Below are 9,519 nucleotides of genomic sequence, written 5' to 3' on the forward strand. Positions count from 1 at the left end.
TTAAATTGTTAACTGAAATGGTAATGGCTACCAGGGAAAACTTAACAATGACAAGCGAGGTGAGCGGCTACCAGCCAGATGTGGGTATTGCTGAAAGAGAGGTTAATTGTGTTGCAGTATTGACAATGGCTGAGAGACAGTTATCGTATTATCACGTGTTATCATATTATCATTCATATTATCCCTCTTGGAATGTTAGAAGAGATGTGATATTTTTGTCTTACTGCTTCCGTTGGAAAACTGGAAATCCAGAATAATCTTTGAAAGCTCTTTATAGTGAGGAGGAAGTAAAACAACCTCTATCTCTTAATTACTACCTGTGAATAATACATTTTCATATATTTTTATATGTTACGATAAGGTTTAGTGTTTCCAGAGGACTTCACATTAAAGTTCCAGGAAAAAAGTTGCAGCTGGTGATGAGAGAGCATCGCTTTCATGCTGTGGAGCGTGAGTCTGGCTTTGCTCCTTGCTTGATTCAGACCAGGACATTGGCTTCAGGGGCCTAAGCAGAAGGTTGTAGATTATGCTGACGTGAGTCTCCCTTTAGGGTGCTTTACAAGAGCTCTGTTTAAATGCCCTTATTTAAGCAGCAAATACTGGATGTACGGGAGCTGGGACTTGACTAGTGAACGTAGCATTGTGCTGCAACCTGCTCATATTTTCTGCCCTGCTGCTGAGCTCAGAGATGTCTGTGTGCTGCTCCTGTGTGTGCCCGTGGGGAGAACCAAGCATACCCTCCTGGTAGGTGCTGCCTGGGCACAGCTGGCTCCTGAAGGGGAAGTGAGGGAGGGCTTCCAGCCACTTCTACTTTGCTGCAAGACAGCACTTCAGCAATTGTGCTTGAGGTACTGGCTGGTATGCAGACTGATGCATGAGCACTGGAGCGTTCACTGCCCTTTTTGCAGAGACAAAGTGGAGCATCATTTCTGACACTGCTGTTTGTGCTTGTGTTTGGCCAGAAGGATGTTCTCCACAGCTGTGGGGACTCCATGGCATTTTGTCTGCAATAATCCCCCACTTTCTCTTTACCAGCCAGGCACAGAGGCCACATGGGCATTGCACATTGTCACTTGCACATGGGGCTGACGACTAAAAAATAGAAGCGCAGAGTGGACCAAATTGGCATTGCTTGACTTCTTTCCAGATTGACCAAAGTCTTTGAATTGCAATGACTTTTATGCCTTGCAATTTCCTCTGTAAAACAGCACAAGTTGTTACAACTGTCACTTTTCTAAATACCTTACTTCTAAATTTTCACTGGCACAGAATTTAGTCATCTTCCTCTCCTCAAGCTGAGCTTGAGCCTTTTATGATTACCTCTATGCCATGAATGAGATGTGTGATTTATTATCATGCACTTCTTCCTTATCTCTTCATAATGAAATAATCATTTGTAGATGTGCATTTTGTAGAAAGAATGACAATATTGTAGAAATAGAGAATATGGCTTTTATCTGTCACGGAGGATGGTGATAAATATGCCTGAAGTGGGACCTGAACCAAACCCCTCTATCTGATCAAATGCTGAACAATTAAAAGCTTCCTGGGCTTTTGCATGAGCTTATTTGGCTGTAGACAAAGCCGTAAGGATCCTGCACTGCAGCAGACATAACACAGCAGAATATACTTGAAGTTTTCAGCTGTGGGCATAAATAGCAGCAATAAAACACAAATGATAGTCCTCACTGGAATCCAGGCTTTCAGAGAAGCTGAGTCAATATTTCTTCTTGATGTTTTATTTTGAGATTTTGGTCAATAGCTTCGGTGCATTAGAAATATAGAGAAAACAGAACTTTTTCTACCACAACTGAAGAAAAATTCATGCAGATTCGTGGACAGCTGCAGCGTGCTTTACATGAAAGCGTTGAGAGTTTGTTTTCTTTTTCCCAAAAGTGCCAATTCCTTATTTTATGAAAATCAGTTCATTGATTTTCACTGACCTCAGAGTAATGCAGTATTTCAGTGTATGTCATACTGAATTAGGGATTTGTTGGCTCAGGGAATAAAAGTACCATTTGATTCAGAAAATCTGAATAGGCAAGACTTTACGTTGCCAAACCAACATCTCCTTTTTGATCAACGCAGATGATAAATTCTTATATCACTTCTAAAATAACAACTTGAAATGTTCTGGCTGAAATGAAATTACTGAGGGAAAAAAATAGGAAAATCAGCCCTTGTAGTTCTGTTGCACAAATGAAATGGAGGGCGTATTTATGACGTGTTTGTACTTCACCTGCCCAAGAAGTAAGTGTGTGGCTACTGCCTCCCTCAACCTGTTTGAGAACAGTCTGATGCAGGACAACAAATGCAGGATGAAGGCCTTCAAATGTGAGAGATGTCCAAATCAATCACCAGTGGAATGGGGATCAAGCTCTGAAAAGAGCACTCACTCTTAAAGTTAAACCCAAAGGCCCCATCAGTTCTGTCTTTCAGAGACAGGATGTAGAAAATAACAGGATGAACCCCATGACGCCGCGATTCATAATCATCTCCTCTGACATCAACGGGTTAAATCATGCTCTTGGGTTATATCTTTGTGTCTATTTCATCAACCCAATTTCTGCTGGTACTTTTACTTATCAAAGTGCAGGTGTTCCTCATTCAAGATACTAGTTAATTAAAGGGAGTGCAGTGTATAGATCGAGTGGGGAAAAATATTACCTCTGCATTCTTGTCATTAAAAAGGAGCAGTTCTTGTGGAGAGCAGTGCAGAATGAGTGAACCCTGTGAAATGACAGCATACATGAATAAGAAGCTGGAATTTCAGTGCTGCCTCTTTACAACTTGCCTTTGCCTCTGTGCATGCACTGTGTTTTTCTTGCTATCTAGCGAAAACAACACTGACTTGTTTTGTCCTGTTACTTGTTTTTTCCTGGCTTCTTCAAGTTACTGGGCTTTTCCCATGTCTCTAATCCTTCTGCAAGTTTTCCTGTGGCCCTCCTAATTAGAGGGATGGTGGGTTAAGAGGCAGCAGCAGCACTATTTAGGTGTGGGATACCAGCTAGCATTACATACTTCTCATCTCTGTGGTATTCTGGTGCTGTGTAAGGTGGGAATTTCTCTGATGCTGCCACTCTGTAGCATACAGTTTTAAAACAGTTCCTTGACTTGAGTCTTTACAGAGCACACAACTGATATATTTTGCAGTTACTTTACTTTACAAAAACTTTAAAGAGATTTTGTGCGCTGTAAACCAGCAAGAGCCCTCCAGCTGTTCTGGAAAACCTGGGCCTTGTCATCAAGACCTGAGACAGTTCCTTTGCATTCATTTTTTAGCACTTTTGCGACACATAATTTCTAGTTCACTCCTTCTTTTGACCTCTTTGAAGAAAAAAAAGTGGTCAAGAAAATATCTTAGAACTCACTGAGAATTTAGTAGTGAGGATTTTGCTCCCTCAGCCTCTCCTGGTGGCTGTGAATGAATTTTCCACCTCCCTGCGCAGTCTGCTAATCTGCCACTATTTCTGGGCATTTTTTAACAGCTCGTTGGCTCATTGAGGATATTCACCAGGGAGAATAAGCAAAGAATGCAGTCCATGCGCTTTCAGGTCCTCGGGCACTGAGCACGCCTCGGAGTGCTTCCTGAACAGTCTACAGGGATGAGCCATAAGCATCACCTGCACCTTCTCCTGGCCCAATAATGTCACCCCCAGCTTCCCCTGGCCCGAGAGCAACAACAGTAAGCAATGAACGCATTGCACGTGCCCGGGACTTCATGCCCCGGTTGAGCTCTGCTTCATTCCTCATGGCCCCAAGCAGAGCTGGAGCAGCTGTGTCTGCCTTCTTGGGCTCGTAATTGCTGTGCTGCTCTCAATTTTACCAGAGCCGGGAAAGGAACTCTTTAAAAAGTAGTAATAACACGGCATACAGCTCACATATGGGGATCAGGTACTCTGATTGCTCTGGGGTGCTGTGGGTAACTAAAAAGACAGAAGTCTGCTCACTCACGCCTGCTTGCATTTCAGTCCATCCCCAGCATTAAAAGGTCAAGTCCTTTTGCCACGTTCCCTGACAATGGGAACGTACTTTTGGTTTTGATTCGGGCATTTCTCTAGAATGGCTACCTGAAATTTTTCTCCCTTCTGAGCAACATTCAGTCATTTGCAGCTCATATCTTAAAGTGCTATTTCTTATGAGTGAAAATATGCAGAATTTCCTTAAGAGCTGACTTGCAAATGTTAATACAGGAGTAAATGAAGAGTTGATGAATAAATCCTTCAGAAGCAAGCTGCTTTAGAAACACTCCATAAATTTTCCCCATTACCACATTTAAAAAAACATTTAAAATAATTGTTGGAAGTCACTGAGTGCTGATAACTCTGCTTTATGAATGTGGACTAATGGAGTAACGTGATAATTATTTAGCTGCTGTTGCATTTTAATTCAATCACTCTATGGCTGATATAGTACAGGGAGGGCTTTGCCTTTTAGTATCCTAAAGGCAAATAAATTCTGCTCGGTGGTTTCAGTCAATAGCCCTTGCAGCATCTCACAGGATCAGGGGGAGGGAGGAAGAAGTAGCGCTAAAGGCTGTAGATGTTTCTGAGGTATTGAAACATGACCGCAGCGTTTGAATTTCAGGTCCTGTCACAGCTGAGGGATCAGGGCACGGCTATCACCAGAGCCACCCACGGCAGGGCTGGCTGTGCTGCTGGGCCTGTGGGAGTGGGAATGGGAGGAGGCTTCAGAACCTCTCAGGCCTCCTGCTGACCTGTGGAGGCCCAGCAGCCCACCAGGACCAGCTGGGACACCTCTGGGCACCCCTCATCCCTTCCTGGCCCTGCGTGGGTGATTGCTGTGAGCCATGATTAGAAGGCTCAGCTTGTGGTTACTCTCCAGCACTTACTAGAGAATTTTATTGAGATGGCTGCATGCTAGAGAGGCAATCTAAGTTTTATTTTTACCCCTGGTATCTTCTCCTCTCAAATCATTGAACTGTGAAGTGACAACACGTCCTGTTTAGAAGATGGATGAAAGAGATTGTGCCCCTCTCAGTGGTGACAGAGGGCAGAGCTAACACCAGTGCAGCCACTCTCCTACACCTTCCTTCTGCAAAGCGTCTCTCCAGGGACTGGTAACAGGGACACAAACAAACAAACAAATAAACAAACAAAGAAATGAAATGTGCTTCTTGACTTCAGCCACGTTAAACTAGGCATTTCTACCCAGCCATTCTGTGAGAGCTCAGCTGTCCTATTATTTAGTACATACTGATACAATGGACTCTTTGGCACATTCACGGTCAGTAGGTTGAAGTGATGCCACCAAGCAGTCCAAATGCCTACACCAGGGTGAGCAGAAACCCCTGTGGCAGTTCCAGCACCAGTGCTCTCAGAGATAAGATATTCACCTGATTGTCACTCCCGTAATTTTCTTATTTCCATTAATTAAGCTGATACATGGCCAAGACACAGACACCTCAACTGACCAAGACCTCAACCGAGGTGCTACTTGCTTCATAGAAAGAATGTATGTTAGTACAGAGTATGCTTCTTTCTCTACATATTCTTTGTATTCTTTGACTACCATAAATTGTTTATCTGCTTAACATGCTGAAATAATTCCGTTAACGTATATGATCTGTGGAGCAATAATGAGAGGTATTAAAATGTCATTAAAATGTCAGAATCACGGGAGTCAGATGCAATCTCCTCTGAAGGCAGTCTCATAATATCTCAAGTAACAACACAAAAATAAATGTAACTAAAGAGTCATTACGAGCTCCTGAAAGCCTGAAGAAAGAGATACAAGGACAGCCTAACTTAAAACAGCTCAGCTTGTAAGTGGACCGGTCACACAGCTGAGTCCATACCATTGGACCACAGATGACTGAATACACTTTGCAAGATCACTGTTATACCAGTCATTACAAAAGAACTACTGTAAAGACCACTGTAATGCAATGCAATCACTGAGATGCTTGGCTAGCTCTGAATAACAGTGTTTAAGAACTTCCACACCAGTGTAAAGTACAATTTTTCTACTTGTAGAGTTTTACATCTTTCATGTCACGTATTGCCATGGTGTCTGGTGTACCCTGTGGTTTTGTTTGCAATTCTTATAGCAAACTGGTCTAGAAATGAAGTTGTTGAAAGGTTGTTAACCAGTTTTTCATTTTGTACTAACAATCCTGAAAGATTTTTAAGTACTTTTGTTAAGGGTTTTATACCAAGATAAGTGTAGTGAAAAACCCATGTCCTGCAATGCAAAGCTTGTCGGCTAAATATGCATTTGCCCATAACAAGCTGTGCAAGGCTACATAGCTAATCCCTGATTCATTACCATCACACATATTCCAAGAGCTGGGATCTAGTGCCCCATCTCTTCAATGGAAAGTGTTTTATGAATCAATATCAAGATGAATTTTAAGAGTACTTTGATACAGCAGTTAGATTTTTACTGTCAAACAGAATTTCGTTGGTATTTACAACCCTACATTTTTTGTAGCATTAGGTGGAACATTTTAAGACAAAAAATGAGAATTGTCAAAGTAAGATTGGTAGCACTTAAAAAAATGAGAAATGAGAGGTCAGGAAAAAAACCTAACACCTTCTGAAAACATTGCAAGTGATTGTGTTGCAGTAATGTCTTGCTGCTCTACATGAACACAACTGAAGTATCTTGGCAGAGGCTTTCTCAACATCACTCTGAGTGCCAAGTGAGACTATTACCTGCTGACAGTTTTATGGACATTTTACTCGTGCAGTGACCTGACCTCATCAGTGCTGTTTGCTAGATACCCATTGAGGAGCACCTCCTCATGCCATGTAGAGAAAACATAATTTGTCAGTGGCAATGTGAAGAGCCCTGCGGGTCCTTCCTCACCTCTTTATGTGCAAGTGGGGCCACTCATGTGTCTGGAGCACTTAGGAAGTTCCACAAGTGCTAATGGCTGAGGTGTATTGCCTGCAGTGCCTTCATGAGCCTGGAGCTGACGTGTGGCTGGTCCACTGCCAGCTGGACTGCTCCGAGCCGTTTTCCACCTGCCACCAGACCCAAATGGCACAGAACTGGTCTTTGAGCATTCATCACTGTGATCATCCCTGCTTTGGAGTGATGATGCTTTTTACTATTGACTTCAACCAGCTGGGAGTGAAGCTCTCTTCTGATTTGCATTTAATCAAGGGTATTTTTCTCCTTTCCTTTTTCAGCTTTTCTATGCAGCTTGTTTTTTCTTTTCTTTTTTTTTCTTTTTTTTTTTTTTGTGGATATTAAGAATATGTAATAAAAGGGATCTGTTAGTGTTCCACACTCTAAAAATCAGGGCTTGTTTTTCCCTGGGAGCAATTTCTGAACTTTGTTTTCCTGACAGTGTCAGTAGGTTTTGCAAAGCCAATAATCATGAAATGTCAGCATGGCTAAATGAGGACAATAAATTTTCAAACAGTTTCATAACGTGATTTTACCAGACATTAAAAAGGTCAGGCATGAACTGTAAATAAATTCCCATCTTGCAGCTATATGCCTCTGTAGTTAGAGAGTAAATTATCTTTGAGATAAGCAGTCAAGCAGTTATTCTCCTGTTTTATAATGGCCCTATATTTTGCTAGTTAGGTAGCTGGGCTCTCCTGCAAAATAAGGAGGCCCTGTTAAGTTATGAAAATTCCTATGCTGTAGAAAGTAGTGGGAAAAAATAGAATTTAGAAATAATTTTGTACCAAATGTATGTTACGTAGCTAGGCACCCGCTTAGAGGGATTTTCTGGTGCTCAGTGGGACATGAGGAGGTAGCGAAAGACAGGTCTGAGCAAAGGGGTGAAGAGCAAACCTTCCCCCCCTTTCTCGTTGGTGCCATGGTGAACATGAACTCTGGTTTCCTCTCTGGAAACCTGCTAGATCTGTGCTTGCATCCTTGTCAGGAGGAGGATGCAGGAGGAGGAGTGACAGTACTGGAATAGGAGGAAGGGTGCACAACATGCCTCTGTGTCCAAAGAGGGACGTGGCAGAAGATATCCACATCCACCTTCTTCACCACATCTCTCTGATAGACTGAAGGAGAGAGAGGAGTCTCACCATGTCTGCAGGGCAGTTCAAGTCCAGAATCTCCTTTTTGGCAAAGAGAGAACCAAGGCTTTCAGTTGAACTCTCCATGCCCTCTCAGCATGTGCAGGGAACAAATCACTTAGAACATCTCAGCCAGAGGCACCACACATGCAATAGGAGTTTTAGAAACTTGGTAGGATTTCCCCCATGCAGAAATGATTTAAGCAGTTCTGCACTTTGTCCTCTCAGAGTAGGGACCAATAAAATCTTACTTTGAATGTAGCCTGCAGCTTGCCATGGGAAACTATGGTTGCAGTAGCTTTTTTTCCTGGTCTTAGAGGAGATCTGAGCCTTTGCTTGACTTCTGTGAAGTACTTGTCTGTCCTGTGGTGGCTGCTGGTCAGGTTTGCTTGATGATCATATTTCTGCACAGTGAGAAGATTAAACTCATGGCTCTTCTGCATGAACTTCAGCTCATATTTCAATAAGAAGAAAAAACACCCATTGAATAGATGATTTACCATTACAATTCCGTCTGAAAGTCAACTGTTGAACAATAGTGGGTTACAAGTTGTAAGTATTTCATCTTTTTATTTTTAAATATCATTGGAAGCCTTGACAAACAGCTGGAGATGACAGGAAGATGGAAGGAAATTAACACCAGAATGTTGCCTGACACCTTGATAACCTAGTGTATGGTAAATGCACAAGGACATTTGTGCATTTGACTTCATGCCAAAGGGGCAAGACAGCTGAAGTATTCAGATATGTCTATGTGGATAGGTTCAACTCACTGCGGACCTCTTCACACCCCACGTACTGTGGTACTCCTTAATAACACCCATACTCAAGCTCTTGTATACTGGAGCTGTGGGACTCTAATTTTGTGTTGTGCAATCTTTTGTCTTCTACTTGGGTAGCCCAGAAAAGATTGAGGTCTTCCTGCACTTCAATAAAACCACTACAAAATGAAATCCTCTGTCTAATTTAGGGCATGGGGAAAAGAGATACTGTCATATTTTACCCGTCATTTCTGTGATTGTCATTTCCTGTTGGATTTAAATGACCTTCACGGGGAAGAGGTGTCAGAGGAGAGGAGGTCTTGGAGAAGCAAGATCATCCCAGCACCACCAGGTCCTTTCCTGGTGACCAGTACTGCATGGGGAAGAAGTGATTTTCTGGAGAGTAAAGGAAGAAGTGAACAGGATGGGAATTTAGATGAGGAAAGAAATGAAAGAAAAATAGTCATGGAAAGACTTGGAAAAGCAAGAAGAGAGGCAGGAAGTTAGGAAAAGATGAGCTGATTTAAAAATGAAAGAACAGGATAGAGCAACTGAGAAAGACGTGAGTAATAAGACAGTTCCCAGTTTCCAGCTGTCCCTGCCTCTGTGCATGGCACTGGGGCACCTGGAAAGGTCTGAGTCAGGGTCCCGGCCCTTGGGGCTGCCACAGCCGCCATGTCCCACATGCAGCCTCTGGTGCTTGCTACCATAATTGAATTCCTGTTGTCTTTCAGTCGCTGGGATCAGCC

The sequence above is a fragment of the Gallus gallus genome, chromosome 1 (genome assembly GCF_016699485.2).
Source record: "Gallus gallus isolate bGalGal1 chromosome 1, bGalGal1.mat.broiler.GRCg7b, whole genome shotgun sequence".
Taxonomy (NCBI): domain Eukaryota; kingdom Metazoa; phylum Chordata; class Aves; order Galliformes; family Phasianidae; genus Gallus; species Gallus gallus.